We start from the raw sequence: 20,234 nt of genomic DNA on the forward strand, positions 1-20,234 counted from the left end.
ACTTTTCGATGGCTGAAGCGGGTGTTTTTCATCTTCGTTTCTCTGCGTAGCTGTTGAACTTCGCTGTTTTGGAAATATTTTAAATTATTCAGATTACCGTTGCAGGCTTGGCAAATGCGACAGAAAGAGCACCCCCGAGCAGGGCTCACGGTGTGCAGGGTAGGACCCCGGCTCATCGTCCCGGACGACGCCAATACTCCTAGCAGCCCTGCAGCCTGGTTTTCACGGCGCCCGTGTTCAGGCCGCTCGTGATAAACGGGGCGGGGGGGGGGGGGGGGGGGCTTATAAAAAGGCAAACGACCGACCGCTCAAGACTGACGATAGAAACGGGATCTGTTACGAACTCTGCCAGAGAACTGCAGAAGTTTATTTGATGTCTTTCGTTTCATCAGATAGTCTCCCTCAGCATCTCTAAAAAACGACCACCGTCTCCATCCGTTGGCAAAAATCCCCAGTTTTTGTTGTTGTTGGTCTCGAAGATGATTTGTTTGGCGGCTGCTTTCCCTCCTGCTTCCCCTCTTAAGTTTCATTTGTAACAGTCTCTTCTTTGTTAAATATCAGCTTCCTCTTCTGTCATATTGAATTAAAAAGAGAAAGAGACTTGGTGAATAAAAAAGTCGTTTTTCGGGGCGAAAAGGACACGCTGATTAGTGCTCCGCAGTAGGTTTTTGAAGACACGGTTCGGTATTTCAGAACCTTGGCAGTTTCATTTGGAGACCAAGAGACTTAACTGGTCCAGAGCTGGATGTTAATATTAACCGGCTGAGAAGCACCTGTCCCTCGCCCCGAGCGCTGCCTCAGCAGGCGGCGGAGTGCGGAAGGACGGCTTTCACCCCACCACTGCTCAGTGACTCGCACGGAAGTAAAGAAAAGGGCAGCCTGCCCTCACCCAAAATGGCGGCCGGCGCTCCGCGCCAAGGCGCCTGCGCTGGGTAGCGTTCTGTGACACTAACTCCCTCAGAGCGTTCTCCCCAACTCCCCACACCCACCAGCGCCCGGCCCTGACCTAGCCACCTGCGCCCGGAAGTGACGTACAGGCGGCAGCGGTTCCCCCGCTGCATGATGGGAGAGTGTGTGGAGTGGGCGGGGGGTCTCCGCGGAGGAGGAGGTGGAGGCGGCGGCGGCGGCGGCGGAAGAGGGCGGAGGGTAATGGGATGGGGGTTCCGCGGCAGCGCTGAAACTCCGGGTGGGCGTCGATGGCGCTGCTTCGCTGACAGGGCTGTGAGTAGCTCGCCTTCCGCTCTCACCAGCTCCGCGTCCGAATAGCCGGTCCTTCCCCGGGGAGCCAGTTCCTCCCCGGCCCCCTGAGCCATGCCCATCGCGGCCGCCCCGGACGAGCCAGGTAAGCGCCACTGCTGCTCTCCGCCAGCCACGCTCGGGGGAAGCGGGTGAGGGGACCCAGCCCACCCGCCAGACCCCCGCCGGGGCAGGGGGCACCTGTCTGCCACGGAGCCGGGGGCTGTGGGGAGGTGCCGGCTCTGCGGGCCTGCGGGCTCCGGGCTCGGGCTCTGCCCTCTTCCGCGGCGGGTGCGGGGAAGCCAGCGGCTGCGCCCGAATCGTACGGCTTCCTCCTCGCCACCCCGGGCACCAGCCGGGGAAGTGTGAGCCGTTGTCACCTCCCCGGCCGCCGCCGACTCGTCCTGTCCCTCCGCTTGCACCTGCCCAGAGCTCTGCGCCGGCCGTTGCCTCCCGGGAGCTGTTGAGAAGTTTGGGGCTTTGCTGAGGCTCCCTCTTTCTCCCTCCTCCTCCTCGTCGTCGCCCTCCCCCTCGTGACAGGTGTAAACATTGCCCGCTTCGCCCAGGCCGGAGGCTGGCCGCGACCGGAGTGTGCTGCTTCCAAGGGTCTCCGAAGCAAACAGATTTTGAATCCTCCTACGGACGGAGGAGACGACCCCAAAGCTCATGCACCCCTTCCTGAGAGGACCCTTTCTGCTTCCTTCTTGCGCTCCTCAAGAAATAATCTGCGTCTCCTCCCCAGATTGCGTTCGAAAAGTTGGACCTTTATTCTTCAAGCGCCCAGTTTGGCAGGTGCTAATGTCTTGCTTGGGCAGAGGACAGACTGTAGGGTGAACGGCGGTAGGGCTCTTTCTCCATTAGAAAGTACTGAGCATGGCTAGGTTTTTCTCTTGTTGATTAATGCAAGTTATAGCTTGGTTTCCCACTGAATCTTCTATCGGGACCTAGGAAAGATGAACTCATACATGTTCGTATTTTACTGGAAATAAATGAGACAAAGGCAATGGTTCCGTTTCAAAGTTATCGCTTTAGGAGAAGAAAAGTAGAACTTTGCTTTAGAACTTTAATCTTTCTTTCACTGGTTACGCTCTCGTACTCCCGAGTTTTGTTTTTTTGGGGGGGCGGAGTGAGGTGGAGGGGGTTTGTTGGAGGGTGGGAGGGGGAGACAGTTTAAGCTTGATGTTACATTTAAATTGTTGCTTTCAGTTAATCTTTTAGGTGAAACAAATGTTTCAACACTATTGTGGTGATAAAATCTGTGTAGTTTACATTTTATGCACTTTGCCGGCTTAAATGTTCGTTTTTGTAGTAATTTTAAAATCTTCGAAGTAGTACAGGGTGGGGCAAAAGTAGGTTTACAGTTGGTATGGAAAATAATACAGTAGTTAATAAATAATAATACAGGAATAAACTCTTTCGTGCACTCACAACTGTAAGCCTATTTTTGCCACACCCTGTATATATGTTTAAACAAAGTATCTGTGGTAGTCTTCTAAATTTTGTCCGTGAAGATATTTCACATGGATTAGACAGATCCTGTGTAAAGCAGCTAGGCCATTACATGGCACCTAGTAAATGCTCATTAAATGTAATTCTTCTGTTTATGTATCAGTTAGATATATTAATTTATCCTCAAAGCATAGATATTTTTAAATCTTAAAAAGGATCTTGAAAGAAAGAGAGATTTCACATAATATGTAGGGCATTACAGTTTTGATGTTTTCTGATTTTTTTTGACCTAGAGACTGTTATAAAAATAATGCCCTATCAAAACAAAGATAATGTGTCCGTAATTGCATTGGTAAATTTTGCAAACTCCAATTGCCTTTATGAAAGTCATGTACCTAGGTAAATCCTATTATAAAATATTTTAAATATTAATTTGTTCTGCTTTACAGTTAGTTAAAAACTAATTCAAAAAAGTAGTAAAATTTGAGTTTCAAAAAATGTTTTACTTTGTATGAAATCTAAAGTGCCTCCTTTAACAGTTTGAGAAGTCTTTGAATAGTATCACATTGATAGATTACCCCCTCTCCCAACCCTGCCCCCCAAAATTCATAACAGGAGGCCATTAAGTATTTAGGTACTTTTAAACAGTTATAAATTATTCAAATAAAATGTTTATATTCAAATTTAATGTTACCTACAATTTGCAAGTCACAAAATACTTTTTCCCTCCATGCTTAGCCCTTTCAGTTCCTCTTTAAGTAGGCTAATGAACCTTTCCAGCCTAAATTTCATAAGTATTTTTTTGGTTTTCATTCAGTTTTGAAGCTATCTGGCATTATATGGGTTATATCTCATTTTGGTAATTAATCTTTTCTCAATACATATATATACACACACACGGTGGAGATATACCTACATACACACAGTCACAGGTCCTTTTGCAACTTTATACAATTACTAACATTGATATACACTACTTCCTATAAACAAGATACTTTTCTAAGTGCTGTATATAAAGTATATTAACTGATTTAATCCTCACAACAACTCTGTAAGCTAGTAGGTGGCATTATCCCCATTTTCTAGAGAGGAAACTGAAGCACAGAGATGTCAGTAATTTACTTAAAGTCAAACAGCTGTTAAGTGACAGCCAGGATATAATATGATACCATTTACATAGTTTTAACATATGCAAAAATATACACTATGTGGTCTGGGACTCATGGACTATGTAACAAAAATATAAAAACATGCATGGGAATGATAAAGGGCAAATCAGAATAAAAGTTACTTCTGGAGAACTAGAGATAAAGGATCTAGGAAGAGCCCATGGGTTTTCACCCATAATAGTCTTTAAATCTGAAGCTGATTTGGTAAAAGATTAAGATTCAATACAACTAGGTGTTGGGTACTTGGTCATTTATTACATTCCCCCCCCCCCCAACTTTGTTGTATGCTTGAAATCATAATAAAATAAAAAGTTCAGGTTTTCATTTAAAAAACTGTAAAGTATCACTCGGTCTTTCAGCATCGTATGTTTTAAAAAAGAACAGGGAAGGAGTTGGTGTCATTTTGTGTTGACTTCCTTTTAAAATACAAGGAACCTCTAGCTTAAAAGTATTTGAATTAAGAAATGCCCTCTCCAGGTTCCTCTGCAGTAACTTCCCTTGCCCGGGCTCTCCTCTAATTGTTGCCAATTATCTCAATAGCTCTGTATCACTCTCCTAGTTTCTATTTCTGGCCTTAGCCCAGGGTAGGGGCTTATAGGTCTGGATTAGACCTATTCCCTAGGAAAGGGTAAAGGTCTGAAACTATACAGTAGTGGGGAGGTGGGGAGTCATTGCTCTTCATTGGGAAGAGTGAAAAGAGAAGGAAAATAGGAGATTTAAGACTGTCCTATCATTCCTCAGTCACCACCACCCCATTCCGAATAACTTAAGTAAACCTTAGAAAGATAAATTGCTAATAAATTAAAGGTTGTCTGTATGCTCAAAGCTTAATCTACAAGCACTATTTTGGTGAATAGTTCCCGGAGGAAAATCAAGCGGTAAATTTGAGTAAATTCACATAGGTTCTCTTTATATAAATGCTTACAAATGCCACACACCATTTCAACTAAGTATCTACTAACACTGTGGTATTCTTTTACTTAGCACTTGCTGTATGTCAGGCCTTGTTTTACCCAGGGATACGGAAATAAACAATTAAGGAAAAAAATTAGCCCTTATAGCACTTCAATTTCTTGTGTGTGTGTGTGTGTGCACAGATGCATGTTTATGTATGTGGATAGACAACTGAAATACAGAGATGGAGATGATATTAAGTATTATGGAGAAAAATAGTCATTTTGGGGAGAGAGACGAGTACAAACTTTGACTTTGAGTCAGGGTGGGAGGTTGGTGGGACTTGCAGTTTTATATAGGATTGGGTTAGAAAGGCCCAAGACCTGAGGAAGGTGAAGAGAATAAGGGGGAGAGAGTAGAAGTATGCCTGGAACAGTCAAGAAATTGCAAGCAGAAAAGTAGTAGGTGTCATCAGAAAGTTAGAGGGTGAGAGGGCAGTGTTGCAGGGGCTTTGTAGACATTCCAGTGACTTAGGCGCTTTAGTGTGTGACATGGGGAACCGTTTTAGGGTTTTTGAGTTGAGAGAGATATGACAGTCTGTGTTTTAAAAGGGTCTGTTTGGCAAGAGTGGAAGCAGGAAGATTCCGTTAGGAGGTGATTACAGTGATGCAGCTAAGAGATGGTAGTGGCTTGAACCAACAAGTGGTAGGACAGTTTCTTGAATTGGAACCTTTAATAATTTATCAGTTGCTAAACTCAAAAAAACTTATGCAGAGGTACTACATTCTGAAAATTCAAGGCTGTCAACATACTGCCTTACTCCCTTCATATATCGTACATTCTAACCAAACTCTATGATGTGAATTCTTGCTCCTTTACAGTTGCCACATGCTTTATATTTAGCTCCTGCTGTTTCCTCTCTGTTAAAATCCTTCCCATTTCAAATTCTTTCTCCTTTATGAAGCTTTTTTCTCTCATTTCAGTGTTTTCCCTCTTCCCAATCAAGTGAGATCTTTTTCTTAGAATCCTTATAGCCACATTTTAGTCCATGTGATGTTTATATTCTGCCTTGCAATAATTGCTTTTACTGTTTTCTTGTATCATCCGCCCTAATTAATTGTTAGTTTTTTAAAGGTTGTGACTCCTTTTACTCACTTCTTCTTATAGAACCTAGCAGATCCAAAAATATAGCTTTACAGCTGATTTACCAAAATTAGCATCCACTCCATATTATAATTTTATGGTTATTAAGTTTATGAAAGGACAATATACTAATTATAGAAAATTTAGAAAATGTAAAGAAAACTAGTATGCCCCTTGATGGCAGAGGCCCATCTGTTTTAATGCCTGGCACAGAGTAGTAGTCGATAAATATATATTAAAAGGAATATTAAAAGAAGTATATCACTAGTCATCTCACTACAAAGAGATAACTGTTAACATTTTGGTTTTCCTTTAGTGGTTTTTTTCTCCCTATGGATATATGTCGTTTACATATATATGTATATGTGTACATACAACATGTGTAGTAATCATTGCATAGATTTTTCTTTTGCTATTGAAGTGTGAGCGTTGTCTCTAAATTTTCTTTAAACCATGATTGTTAATGGCTGTATAGAATGCCATCTGGTGAGTTTCAGGTTTTCTCTCTGATTTCCTATAGATTGTGTGGGTTTTTCCAGTTTTTGCTATCATAGAAAAACATTTCTGTGAACAAGTATGGATGTAAACCTTTAACTTTGTCCTTGATTATTTCCATGGAACTGAGACTTAGAAGTGGAGTTACAAAATCAAAGGGCAAGCCAATTGCTTTTCAAGAGGTTATATATAATAACATTGCTTTCAGCAGTGGTTTAGAGTACTCATCTTCCTGTAACCTCCTCAGATGATCAGTAAATATGCAGTTTTAAAAGTATTTACCTGAATTTTTATTTTAGATTTAGGCTTTTTAGCAGTGTAGAATGTTTGCATCATTTAAAAATGTTTTAAGGGTTTAAACATGAGACATGTCCTTGTTTGATGTGAGGTTAAAATTGCTTAATGCCATGCTCTTTTAAAAATAATTCTGACTCTGTTAGCAAGCTATTTAAGTACAAGAAATAGAATATTATTTTCTAGAACTGTGTTGTCTAGTACAGTAGCCACTTGCCACATATGATGCTTGAAATAAACTAGTCCAAAATAAGATGTGTTTTAAGTGTAAATTCTCACCAGTTTTTGAAAACTAATGTAAAATATGTAATATTTTATTTTACATTGATTACATGTTAAAATAATATTTTTGATACTTTGAGTTAAGTAAACTGGTTAAATCCATCTGTGTGTTTTTTTAAATTGGCCACTGGAAAATTTAAAATTGTATATAAGGCTTGTATTTAAAGTAGGCAGTGCTGTTTTAGAGCATGACACTGACATATCTATGAAGAAGAAATAATAAGATTAACTTCACTATTCTAGAAAGTAGTAAGTTTTTAAAATAACTTATTACATTTAAGCCTGCTTATGACTAAGCAATTTGCATAGTCATTTTTCAAATTATAAGTGTTTGGTTACAAACCATATGTTACTACAATTCTTATGCTCTGAAAGAAATATATGTAAGAGGACTTGGGGGAAGGTGTTAGGAAACTTACCTGAAGAATCAATCCCTCATCTAAGAATTGAAAGATATGCCCAGCTGGAGTGGTTCAGTTGATTGAGTGTCATCCTGTGCACTGAAAGGTTGCTTGTTCATTTCCGGGTCAGGGTTGGAACTGGGCTTATTAATAAACTTAAAGAGTTTTTTGGTGTGTTTGTTATATACCACAACATACCTGGGTTTTGGGTTCGATTTCCGTTTGGGACAGGTATGGATAGCTACTGGTCAGTGTTTCTCTCTCACGTCAATGTTTCTCTTTCTCTCTTTCTTCCTCTCTCTCTAAGCATGTCCTCAGGTGAGGATTTAAAAAAAAAAAAAAATTGAAAGATATATGGGAGTATAGGTGCAAAGGCCCTCTGGCATAAAAGAATGTTATTGTCTGCCTTTCAGAAACTGAAAGAAGGCCTAGCTTAGAGAATTGATAACAATGAGGAAAGGGAGGAGTGTGGCCAAAGAGATGGAATTGGGCTTATTAATAAACTTAAAGAGTTTTTTGGTGTGTTTTTTATATACGACAAGCATTTTACATGATCAGATTGACTTTTAAAAAGATACTTGAATTGACATGATTAAATAATAGTCAGTGGAACTAGTTTAGATAATAATGGCTACTTAAACCAGAATGACATCAAAGGTAGTGGAAAGAGATATTCCTGTGTTGAGGGGTTTTGAGATGAAAATCATTCTTTAGAGCTAGTGGGAGGAGGGGAGCTCTTAAGTTTCTGGCTTAGTAACAATGGGTGGTGGGGCCACCCTGAGTTAGAGAGCCCTAGAACAGGACCAGATTTGATCAAGAAGAGCTTGAGCTCTGTTATTGTTAAGCTCAGGTCGAGATCTTAAGGAATTCAAGTTGAGAGGGCTAGTAGAGAGTTGGCTTGGCTGGACTGAAGCTCAAGTTTGAGAGTTGGTTTGTAGGGATCAGTCTGGGAGTCCTAGACAGTTAAAGCTTTTAGGTGGATAAGATTGTTTGGGTGAGAGCTGTAAGATGAGAGCCTGGATGAAACCTGGAAGAACTTAATACTGCTAATTTGAGTGTGTTTAATACTTATGAGAAAATTTGTAAAACATATGCCTCAAACCAAAAATCAGTATCTTGATTAAGGGAGCATAGTAGATTCCTACAGTCACATTAGATTTGGTATTGGAGGCATTAGCAATTAATAAGGAAGAATGGAGACATAAGAATTAGAAAGGAAAAGGTCAGAGCACCCCAATTTGCTTATGATGTGATGGTATAGTATACAGGTACCAAGAGCTTTCTGTTTTATAAATAGTACTCACCAGTTAGAAAATGGAAGTGAAGAGACCCATTTTACATGAGCAGGGGAAAAAAAGGTAAAATACCTAACAATAAGTTTTAACAACAAATGTAAAAACATTACATTGCTAACAGATTCAATTTTTACATTAAGTAAAACTAACAGTTCTGGTAATAACAGGAGACCATTCCTAAGTCGCACTTTCTTATTCTTGAAATGCTAACTTTGAATACTTTTCAAAGCAAGACTTCTAGGAGTAGGATCTTTAAATATTTGCATATGTCTTAATGAGACCCCAGTTTTTTGACTGTATGAAATGAATGTTTCTGCCTCACCCTCCCTCCTTAGTAGGTATTTTTGTCGTTTTATTCTTAGTCATTGCTTGTGTTTTGTAGTATTTCCTGCTCTGCTGTGGTTTATCCTCTCCCCTCTTGTCTGTTGTATGGATGCAGGAGTGTTGACCTGGAGCATTTGCAGATAAAATATTTCTGCTGCAGTGACATTCAAAATGTGAGGCATTGGCTTATGTTCTTAAGGCTCTAGTTTATAGTAGCTATTTATAAAAAGTAATGAACCTATCATCAAGAGATAGTTTAACTCTTTTTACACTGAATGTTCATAATGGCATCTTTGTTCCTTTTAAAATATTTTTGTATCAAGAGTTTCAGGTATCAAATTCCAATTTTCTTTTACCTGAAGCCCATACAGAATGTTTGAATATTCACTACTTCTTCCCTGTAGTGAGGTTACCATTTCTTTGTACTCCTTTACATATTTTAGACTATTTCCCCTATATCATAATGAGCCAGCAGATGATAGGTTTCTGTCTCATTACGTTTCAGAAGTTTACTTGAAGCACAGTACAAGTGTTACACCTATAAAAAAAGTGCAGATTTTAGATTACCAGTGACCTTGGTTTATGGAAGTGAAGAAAAGTTTCTCTTGTTCACATTCATTTCTTAAAGTTCAACTGCAAGTGAAACTGTGATTAATTTTATAAAAGTGTTTTACTTTTTCCAAAAATTGTATAATATTTAAATTATATACATTATTATATCTGTTTCAAGGATTATTGCAGTAATTTAAATTTGATCTATTAAGGAAATTTTCCAAGTTTCATTTTTAAGAAAAGTATTGAAGATTTAATGTCATGAACTTTTTGTACTTGAAATCTTAATAATATTAAATTTCTTAGTGATAGTCCCAGGAAAGTGTGTATGACAGAACTTGAAGAAATATTTGGCCCGGCCGGGTGTGGCTCAGCGGTTGAGCATCGACCTAGGATCCAGGAGATCCGGGTTCGATTCCCAGTCAGGGCACATGCCTGGGTTGCAGGCTAGGCAGCCAATCAGTGACTCTGTCATCATTGATGTTTCTATCTCTCTCTCCGCCTCCTTTCCTCTCTCTGAAATCAATAAAGGTATGTTTAAAAATATATATATATTTGTACAATCAAAACATTTGTAATGGAAAACTTTTTAAAAGAAAAAGTACTGTTTCACTGATTTACCTTTCTCTATGAGTTCAACAGTCAAGTTTAGAGACATGTCATCCCCAGAGTTATAAAGTCCAGTAATATTCTTATCCTCTGGAGCTTAACACAGTGGTTTTCAGCCTTCGCTAACCATCAGAATCATCTTTGAAACTTTTTAAAATGCAGATGTTTGGGTGCTTACTTAAAATGCACCTATTCTATTTTAAAAGCTTAATACAAAGCTAAGAATGGGAAGCATTGGTTTATGGTCTACTAGGGGAGACAAACACGGAAACAGATTTGATTCACTTTGTTAAATAGAACAAAAGAGGTAGATATAAAGAAGAAGGCTTAATTCAGACAGGCTACCTGACATAACCCAGGCTTTAATGGTAAAGCCCTACTTTCCATACTGTTACTCTTTATGGGGACCTTGAACTGATTATTTGATCTCGCTGAACCTGTTCCTTCATCTATAAAATGGATGGTTGGGATTAAATTGGATAATGTATGAATAAGCACCTTGCACAGTACCTATCACATAGTGACTAGATAAATATTGGTGCTCTTACTTCACAGATAACTTCATGCCTGAATAGGGTTTTGAAGGCTTAGTAAATTGGTTCTCTGGACAGGTAAGAATAGGAAATAAGAAAAATGGCAAATGTGACAATTTGGAGGTAACATGGTGCCAGGGGAGGAACCAGTGGGTAGTTTTGCCTGGCTAGAGCAAAAAGGGAGTATCTTAACCATGTTGGCTAAGATAGGGAGTTTCCAGCGGATTGCAGCAATCCTCGTCAAAAATAATGAGACTCTGAAACAAGATATTGGTTGTGGGATGTTAAAACAAATACAGTTAAGAGATGTTAAGGATTTAATTTGTAATTGATTTAATTTGGGGAAGTGGAATAGAAAAGGGGGAACAGTCAGAGGTAACAGATTTCTGGACTTAAAATTCAGAATATCATACAGAACAAGTGGTTTCAGTTTGTTTTTTGAGTAGAGGTTAATTGTAGTTTTGGAATTGTAGAGCATGAGATGTCTTTGGGACATTCAGGTAAAGATATTCATAAAGGCATTTGGGAAGGCAGATCTGGAGTTTGGGCAACCCACAGATAGATAGAGGTTTGGGCATTACGAGCATATAAAAACAAAAGCTGGATGAGATCTCTCAGGGATAAGAATATAGGGAGGCCCAGGCCTGGGGAACACTGACATTTATGAGGCAGGCAGAAGCAGCAGATCAGTTGAAGGAGGGAAAGAAAGGATATAATGGGTAGGAGGAGAATTAAGAAAGAATGCCTCTCAGAAATACTTTTTCACTTAAAAAGCATCTTGACCTATTAGTCATATATAGCTTTATCTTTTTCTTTAATAGCTACACTTTTTATTTACCCTGTTTCTTATTGACTGATATTTAAGTTGTTTTGGGGTTGTTGTTTTTTAAAAACAAACAATGCAGGAATAAACAATTTTGTGGAAATATACTTTCATACTTGTATGAATGCATCTGTAGGATATATTCTTGCAGATGAAATTGCTTAGTCAAAAGAATGTGCATTAAAATTTTGATATATTACTAAATTGCCTGGAGTATGTGAACCAATATATACTCCCACCAATAGTATCTTTATTTTTATCTTTGACATGGCTTGCCTCCTAAATTGAGGGTAGTAGAATTTGAAAAATAAATAGTATTTTTTATTTATTACTTTAATACAAAATTCTATAAGGAGAAAAAGAACACTTTCGTTTTATCAAATCATTGTTTCATTCAAATAATGTAAACCTAAGAATGCATTTTATCCTTGTAAGCATCAGATCAAGGAGGAGTTCTTTGTTCTAAAAGAAGCTCTGTTTCCTCCTCTTATGTGCTGGAAGCAATAATTGGATTTAGGGGAAGTGGATCAGAAGGAAAGAGAATGATAGCATTATTGTGAGGTGAAATGAATTAAACCTAGAACAAAATTGATGCATGCAAACAGTTCTAGTCATAGACATGCTGACATGACCAATACAAATTCTGTGCTAAGAAATATTTTGACTTTCTTTTTCTTCTTGTAGCAAATTTTAATCAATGGCTTCATGGCTGTAAAATGAGTTACTCTTATAAAATTGATCATTGGAGAGTTGATGGCTTAGAAAATACTCAGAGTAAAATACTGCAGAAGTTTTAAGTTGCCAAAATCACACTGCTTACATAACTTAAAAGTAAAAAACATGGACAAGTGTCACAGCTTTTCTTTTTGTTTTGTTTTGTTTTAATTACCTGACATTGTTTGCAACACCTGTATGGAAGGGCCTATTTGCCATTCCCTAACCTCAGTGATACTAATAGTATTTGGGGATAAATTGACTTAGTTTTAGTCATTCTCTCTAAATAGATCAATGTGAATCAATGTCCCCTTTGTCAGGAGCCTTTTTTTTTTTTTTTTTTTTACTTTGGGTTGTGACCTATTTCTGATTTGTAAATTTAGGTTTGTAAAATCAATTTAGGGGGTCACAGCCAGCTTTTAAGATAAAATGAAATAGAACTAAAAATATTAAGAGTACATAGAGAGTAAGGGTAAAAAGTTTGGTGCAATTTTTTCTTTTAATGTCCATATATATATGTTGGGTCATCATGCAAAATGTATTTTTTCTGTGGGTTATGGGAGTAAAGTTTGAAAAATTCTGCCTTATAGGAAGGCTAATTCTCAAATAATTTCTAACTAAAGTCATAATGGTGCATTGCAAGTAATAAATGTTACCTATTTTCTTTTTACCCTTTAGCCTTTCTATCTCTCAAGAGAAAGTAAAACTTTAAACCAAGCAATAACACCATTAAAAGGTCAACCAGCTGGAAATTTATTTGCCATGGGAATTCTTTCCATAGTTTCCATTAAGTTATTGGTACAGGTAGACCCACTGTGGCATTACCTGTATATACTACACACACGTACTATGATGAGCACTATTTTGGAATGTGTTTATATTTGATTTTTCAACTATATAACACTTTATTTTATGTTAATTTGCCCCAAGAATGTCATTATATGTTATTATCTGTGAATAAGTTATGACTATTTTTAAGCTTAGTTCATTGTCTGATTTCCTTCTGTTGCCTCACTGTCTCTGGGTCATTTTTTTCTTTTGGTAGGTAGTCAAGGAACAAATTAAAGTAAACCTAATAGTGCTTGGCAAAGACATAGTTTATGAGATAAATTTGCTGTTACATAGGTCATATTTTAAGGCCAGATTTGTAAGTTTTAGATTATCTAAGACATTGTCTGCTTCCTTCCTCATTAGCCAAGATAATTGAATTCTAACTGCATTTGGTTGTAGTTTTATAACCTTCAGTAGATGTTTTCTTTAAAAGATGAGTTGCTCTCACCGTAGATGTTTATAATATAGAGAGTAGCACTGTCAGAGGAAGGGCAGCTGCCAAGGACCTGCCAAGGTGTACATATTTTAGTTACAGACTAGAGTAGTGTTTTCAGTTTTGAAAATCCACAAAGTAGGTTTTCCTGTTTGTTTGTTTTTCCCCAAAATTCCCTGGGCTCTTGAGGTTTAACTCATCTGGTCATGCTAATTTAAAACTTTACAGCAAGAAATTTCTTTCAAAGCATGTCAGCTGTTCATGTTGGCCGATTGCAAAAATCTATATGGGGAAATTTACATGAAGTACTAAAGAAAGTTGCTGGGAGCAGAGAATAAGAGCAAGGGAAATTAGATGGACTATCCAGAGTAGCATCACACTCTGGTGACACTTTCAGCTGATACTTTCACTTATGCTGAGAAACTGCCTCAAGTCAAAGCAGATACTCATGTTAGCTGGTCTGTTAAAAATACATGAACAGAATTTTGTCTTTTAGCTGATTTTCTTTTTCCTGGCTTGCCTGTGAGTACTACCCCTTCTCAATATATTCTTTCTTCAGACCCATTGCAGTATACAAGTGATTGGACTTGTTTTCTTTCATATGTGTCACATTTCAGGCCAGCTTTTCTCATATCATACTTACCTAGATTGAATTTAGATATTTCTTAACTTATGTTGGAACACTAGTAGACCAGAAGAAGTTCAAGAGTGGCCAGTAGAATAAATACCTCAGCAAGAACGATAATGTAGTAATGTACAGCCAGGCCCTGAGGATGCATGTTCCACAGCAGAGGCCCATGTCTGCACAGTTCCAGTCTTTTAGCTCAAGTAAAGTAACTCTTATAAGAACGGTTTTGGTGGAGTGGTAGGGTGGAAGCCAGATTGTGCTGGGTTGAGGAGTAAGTGGGAGGCTAGGAAGTAGAGATAATGAACAGACAGGGCCCTTTCAAGAAGCTCGGTGGTGAGGAGGAGGGGGAGGGCTAGAAGGGCTTGAAGGAAGGGGTTTGTTTTGTTTTGATCTGATTTGTTTAAGGATGGTAGAGTCCTGAGAATTTATAGGCTGATGAGAAAACATCAGTAGTAATGGAGAAATTCAAAGAGCCCCCTGAGCAAGCAGTTGAGAAAATAAATGGAATGTCCAGGGATTATCTCTACACAATATTGTGGATGTAAGCAAGATTTTAGTGAAGGGTCATGGGATCAAAGTAGTTCCTACTTTCAAATAGTCAAGTTTTGGGGATGTTAGGGTGGAAATTAGAGTGGCTAATTCATTCAGCAATAATATAAGAAGAGCAGAGAGTACTGGGGGAAAAACCTGTTTTCCAAGGGCTAATGAATACATCTATCCTCACTGCTGCTTCTGTTCTTTTGCCTTTGTTATCAGCAGTTATCCAATGTCATTTATTCTATTTCAGTTAGAAAGTGCCTTTTGAGAAAAATAACCAGTAAACTCTCGAACACTGTCAGTTGACATGACAAATTAAAGGTAAAACAGCTTCTAATGTTTTTATCTTGTTTAATTTTTACTGTGAAACTATACAAACATAAGTAAAATGGCTTATGGATTTGCATAGAAGGCTAAAATATACGGTAAAAGAAAAGCTCTTTCTTAGGAATTTTTTTAAAACCAGCTTCTATGAAATGATAACTCATTGCTGTTTAGCAGCATTCACTTAAGAGTGAATGTGTGTTGCTGCTGCTCATGTTGTCATTTACATTATGCACGTGATATTTGTATTTTTGTGAATCATCCTTATTGACATCAAAACCGGAAAGACAAACTTTGGTTGTCACCTTTAGCACTCTGGCCTTTTGAGGTTGATCAATGATAGGTATAAAGATATTTTGCTGCTTATTTTCATTGTTTACCACATTTTTACCACTGTATACATTAATATCAAAACAAGAGATTCACTTCTTGGCATTTTTGTTGTTTATCCTTTCTTCATCTTAGCTTATAGGCACCTTTTTTTATCCTTCAAGTTTTTTGGAAGTTTCAGAAACCTTTTTCTGAACAACTCAGAAATCTTTTAGGGAAGACTAATTCTAACATTTGCTGTCAATTATATGAGGAGTTAATGCAGTAAGACATTGTTCAGATATTTTATTAACTTGTGACTGATTCACCACCACTTACTAGTTATACTACTGTGAGGGATTATTTAACCTCTTTAAGCTTTTATTTCTTCATCTGTAAAATGATGATAGTAATTCCTACCTGATAGCCAGCGTAGCATGAGGACCAAATGAGATAATTAATGAGTGCTTTTCATAAAGTATCCACACATAGTAACTGCTGAATACAAATTAACTTTAATATTGGTGTAAGCAGAGAACAAAAGCACATGGAATATACTATTTTTTAATAGATGTTTTAAATAATACTGCATATTATTATGCAGTTGAGGATGTAGTGACATATTGATACAGTTGGTATCTATGGTGTCTTGGGTTTTTGTTTTTAAATTGACAAATTTGAAGGAGTTATGAGCTCTCTGAAAAATAGTTAGCTTTGGGATTGTGGAAGTTTGATTAAGTAGCCTTAAAGTTCCAGCCTGTGTCAAAGGGAGAGGAGGTAGTCCTAATAACAAACAACAACAAAAACTTTCTCAATTCTTTACTAAAAGCATCTCTTTTTAGGGCCTTTCCCTGTTTTGTTGGCTTCCCTTGAGCTAATATGCTGAGGACAAACCACTTAAAAAGAGAAAATAAAAAGATAATATTTGGAGATTTAAAATTTTAGAGGCATGAACACTTTTTTGACATTATGGTTTGGTCATCTCTAGGTATATTGAAAGCCAAAAACTTAACTAAAATCCAAGTCCTCATGTGGCCCAGAAGAAGGACTCTTCTTTTTCTTTATGACAAGATGACTCTTTCTTAAAATTTATTTATTTTTATGGAATTTATTCATTAATAAAGTTATAGGTGTTAGGTGCACAGTTCTAGAATACATAAGACAAGACAAGTCTAGAGCAAGAGTGGAGACTGGGCAGATTCATTGAGAATACATTTTGATAGTATCTTAAAACTCCCGTGAGGATATTACAGTAATGATTTGAATAATTCAGACTACCGCAGTAGCAGGCAACATTTGTAATGCAGATGGGTGTTGTTAATGGCTTATGCAACATTTTCACTCCTTTTTCTAAAGAAAATACAGATTTCTTTTTTCCTTCACTCACCCAAATGATTTAACAAGTGACTAATTATAAACCTCAGACATACTGTGGTAAAAAAGGTAGTGATTTTTTTGGTGTGATCCACTTGCTATTGTAGTTGGTACTATTTACATAAGTAGCGTAACTTCAGATACAGTTATTTGTCTTTTCCTTTTACTTACCATCATCCTTCCTGCTTTGGTTCTACTCCATACCCACCCACTTCCCATCCCAGTCCCTATAAAGCTAAGTTTGGAGTGAAGGGTCCTCAGTAACGCTGGATTGTATAATTTAGGTGTGCTTATCTAGCCTTGAAAGTTGATGTATTGATGTTGTTGGTGCCCTGTAAAAAAGATGAGAGTTTCTGTGGTGAGTTTTTAGCCTGTCTGGAAGGAACTCTTTATTCAGTGTTTGATTCTGGGAGAGTCCTAGAAGGCCTGCCTTTGTGTCTTAGAGAAATAGTAAAATCTGTTCCATCCCAACCTGGCACCTTCCTAGAAGTCTTTATTTTTGTGGTCTTTCCTCTACTTGAATAGTACAATCAGTTTACTTTTGAAGTGGAACAGGATAATGCAACAGAGAAGTTGTTACCATTACCTTTAACTGGTGACAACTTCTGTGTTGCACTATCCTGTTCCACTTCAAAACTTCCATCTTTTAACAGACTGGTCCCTTGAGGTGGTTCAGATGTTATGGTCTCAGTCCTTTAACCATAGTTGTTATTTCCTATTTTCTAGGGATTGGTTATAGAAATCAGCAATAAAGTCAACTTCATGTATCTTTAGTATGGTTAGTAATACTTTTCTTAAATGACTTTCTTTTAGTAACCTTCTACACTATATGCAGAGACATGTGAGTGTTTGTGCCAACTAAGCAAACATTGGCTTAGATTTTGTTAAGGGTAGGTTATGATTTGAGCCACAGACTTGGGAAAAGTTAAAATGTGGTGATAGTTGATAATTTACTGAGTGTACAGAATGTAACAGGTACTGAAGGTCTGTTTTCTGTAATTTTCACAACAGCTTTGAAAGGTAGGAACTGCTAGCCTCTTTATATAGATAGGAAATTTAAGCTCAGAGAAGACAAACTCACAGTTTGAGGAAACTGGAATCTGAACCTAGGATCCATTTTATTCCAAGTCCAAGATCTTTCTCCCATACCATACCACCTACCACTTGAGACATACATATATTGCCTTAAATCTCAGAATAAGGCAAGGCATAAATAAGTAAACTTTTTAAAAACTAGAATGGTATATTTATAACTATGGTCATACATTCATTCACTTGTAATGTAGTTGCTGTTAATCTATGTATGTTGATTTTCTGAGAAACAGTTTTTGGTTTTCGTTGATGTCTAACATACATATAGCAAAATGCACAAATCTTTTAAGTGTTCAGTGGGTGAATTTTTATAAGTGTTTGTGCCTGTGTAACTACTTCCTAGTTCAAGAAATAATATTAATATCCAGCAGGCTCATTTTTGTGCCTTTCCAGTCAGTATTTGACCCCCCTATAGGTAACGACTATTCTGAATTACCACTGTAGATTAGTTTTCCTGTTTTGAACCTCATAGAAATTGAATCATATAGTATGTATTTTGTGTGTGTTTATCTGGCTTTTTTCACACATTATGTTTCTGATAGTCATCCATGTTGTTGCCTGTAGTAATAATTTATTTCATTGCCATGTATCTCACTGCATGTATATTCCATGGTTTATTTAACCACTCTCCTGTTGATGGATATTTGGGTTATTTTCAGTTAATAATAAAGTTGCCATGAATGTTTTGTACATGTCTCTCAGTGCATATATGTCCTCACTTTTGTCATGTATATACCTGGTACAGTTTTAGTAGATACTGCCAAACAGTTCTCCAAATGAGTATACCAGTTTATACTCCCACCATTACAGTATGAGAATTCCGGTTGCTCTTTGCCATCAGAGATATAGTTTTGTTTTGTTTTAATTTTAGCCATTTTGGTTAGGCGTGTAGTGGTGTCTTATTGTGGTTTTAATGTACATTTCCGTGATAACTTTTCATGTGCTTATTGGCCTTTGGATATCCTCTTTTGTGAAATTTCTGTTCACAAAATATTTTGGCCATTTTTAATGGGTTTTCTCATGTTGATTTGTAGGAATTCTTTACATATTCTGGATATGAGTTCTTTAGTAGTTACATTTATTACAAATCTCTTCTCCTAGGCAGTGCTTGCCTTTTCACTCTCTTAATGTTGTTCTTTTGATGAACATAGGTCTTCAATCTTAACGAAGTCCCATTTATCAATTATTTCTTTTATGATTACTGCTTTCTGGATCTTGTTTGAAGCATCTTGCCTTCCCTAAGGTCATGAAAATAATCTCTGAAATTGTCTTCTAGAAGATTGATTGTTTTACCTTTCACATTTAGGCCTACAATCTACCCAGAGCTGATTTTTGTTTAAGATGTTAGGTAGAATCAAATATTTGTTTTTCCACCTGTGTAGATACCCAATTGATCTAGCACCATTTGTTGAAAAGGCTATATATTGTTCCCTAGTCTCTTTCTGAAGATGTGATTTCCCATGAACAAATCTCCAGAGTACAGGATGTAGATCTGCCCAAATTCTCTATCTTCATGGTCTAACTACCTTTAAGATAACCCATTTACTACTCAATCATGAGAGCCTCACATCTACTATTTGTATATACTATGGCTTGAATCTTTTCTGGATACCCCCATTACTTGTTTACTGCCCTGTAATAGGTCTCGGAATAAGCGGATATAAAAATAGCAAGTTAAACGCACATCCTTCCCTTTGCAGGCACACACACGTGCTTGTTCGGGTTATAAAGAAACTGGATGACTGATTAGGACTCCTTGTGATGTGGAGTAAGTAGGCCATTAAGAAGGATGAAGAAACATTTATTGAGGTTGCTGTGTGCTAGGTACAGTAAGTAGCTCATCTCTCCCTTTTCCTTTTTCCTGTTAGGTCGAAATAACTAAAGTCCATATTTTCTATGTAAAAAATGTGGATTTGCCTAAGTCAGGCTTAATAGGTAAATTCATTATACAAATAATACTTCAGTTAACAATGAATAAATAATACTTCAATTAACAAATATTAGTGAATTGGCTTGGACACAGAAGAATTTTCTGGAAAGTTTCAGGCCTCCTCCACTCTGGCTGGTTGGCATTCTTGACTGAAACTTGGGAGCGGCACTCTCATAGGTTTCTGAAGGGTGAGTTGGGCCAGAGCCAAGACCTGCTGAAGGGAAATGTGCACCCAAGTTCTTCCATCAATAGGTGAGACAGATTTGAGAAATACAGAAATGATTATAGTCTCAGAGGCCGATAGAGCCTGTTACACCTAGAAGGAGAAGAGAGCATACTTTGCCAAGGTGTGATGGGAATAAAAACTACTCTCTATGTTGTTGGTTTGGTTACAAAGTCCCTGATACAGATCTGTGTATTTACCTTGATATCTGAGTTTGAAATAGGCCTTAAACCAATAAAATATTTCATTTTACAAACAACAAAACATTTTAGAAAAAGCAATAGGTTAACCACGAGCAGGTTTTACTAAAAACAAACATCACAGATGTTTCTTAAAAAAT

At 37.6% G+C, this 20,234-nt stretch overlaps 1 protein-coding gene across 6 annotated transcripts in view; it reads left to right on the forward strand.

Annotated features, from left to right (window-relative positions):
• The first annotated feature begins 1,059 nt into the window (after positions 1-1,059).
• The window catches only part of AFTPH (aftiphilin), a 61,997-nt gene continuing 42,822 nt past the window's right edge, over positions 1,060-20,234 (forward strand). For 4 of the 6 annotated variants that reach the window (XR_014000173.1, XR_014000174.1, XM_081156834.1 and 1 more), the window contains exon 1: positions 1,077-1,342. The gene's annotated coding sequence lies outside the window, so the exon portion shown is untranslated. Of the gene's footprint in view, positions 1,343-20,234 lie in introns of all 6 variants that reach the window. The other 2 variants (XR_014000172.1, XM_081156835.1) reach the window with 2 other exon arrangements.

Source organism: Miniopterus schreibersii (genome assembly GCF_964146895.1).
Source record: "Miniopterus schreibersii genome assembly, chromosome: 13".
In the NCBI taxonomy this organism is placed as follows: domain Eukaryota; kingdom Metazoa; phylum Chordata; class Mammalia; order Chiroptera; family Miniopteridae; genus Miniopterus; species Miniopterus schreibersii.